Raw genomic sequence first — 1,044 nt, 5'->3', positions numbered from 1 at the left:
AATAGATGGTAGAAATGGCTGCACAACATTGTGAATGTATTTAATGCCACTAAATTGTACACTTAAAAAGGGTTAAAATTTATATGTATATTTTATCATGAAAAAAAATCCCCAAAACTTAATGAGAGGCAATGTAGCACGGTGTTAAGAGCATGGGCTCTGATGCCAGGCTGTCTGGGTTCATGTTCTGGCTCTACCTCTTTACTAGTTATGTATTGTTGGGCAAATTACTTTACACTCTTCATTACTCATCTGCAAAATGGGGGCCATAATAATGTCTACCTCCTAGAGTCATCATGAGGATTAAAATAAGTAGGTCTATGTAAAAGTTCATAGTGCTAGAACAACGCTGGGCACATAGTCCTATATAATTGCTAGCCAAAAAAAGAAAAAGTAACTTTCTTGGTTTTTCATGAGAAATCAATATGATGGGGATCAGAAGTAGTCAGCGGGACTGGAGTACTATCTTTGTGCGGCAGATCTACAGGGAGTCATAAGGTTGCTTGACAAACATGGAACCAGAACAAAGGAGTTAAGAGAAATTGTGTATCTAGTAGTTTCCAGCTAAAACAGCCTGATTCCATCGTAGGGATTGTCCTGCCAGCAGAACTGGAAACACTCAAAACCCATTGACCAAAGCTCTGTATCTCCCAAGAGGGTGCTGGGCAGAGTGTCTGGGGCTTGCTTTTGTTACTGTCCTTTGTCAGCACTTCCAAGATTGACTGGTTCCTTTCCAAACATGTGAACATCCCAACTCCTTTGCGTGACCTGCCCCATTCTAACATGTATTGTCTCTACAGTTTAGCTCCTTGAGAGACTTCTATTTCTCTGGAAGGATACATGGAAAAAACCCAGCAGATTGATTTATTGGTAGTTGCAGAATTGTGAGTGAAATATTTTGAGTTCTGTTGCTGGAGCTATAGTGGCTGTAAAATTTTTTTAAAAAAAGATTTTAAATAAATTATTGTTGTCCAGTATTTTCCCATTTGTAAGCAAATTTCAGTTGGATGTGTCTGATTGTTCAGAGCACTGCGTGCAGCAGGA

This window comes from Lipotes vexillifer, unplaced genomic scaffold, assembly GCF_000442215.2.
Source record: "Lipotes vexillifer unplaced genomic scaffold, Lipotes_vexillifer_v1.1 scaffold6, whole genome shotgun sequence".
Classification (NCBI taxonomy): Eukaryota; Metazoa; Chordata; class Mammalia; order Artiodactyla; family Lipotidae; genus Lipotes; species Lipotes vexillifer.
The sequence above is the reverse complement of the archived record's forward strand: the minus strand, read 5'-3'. Positions refer to the sequence as shown.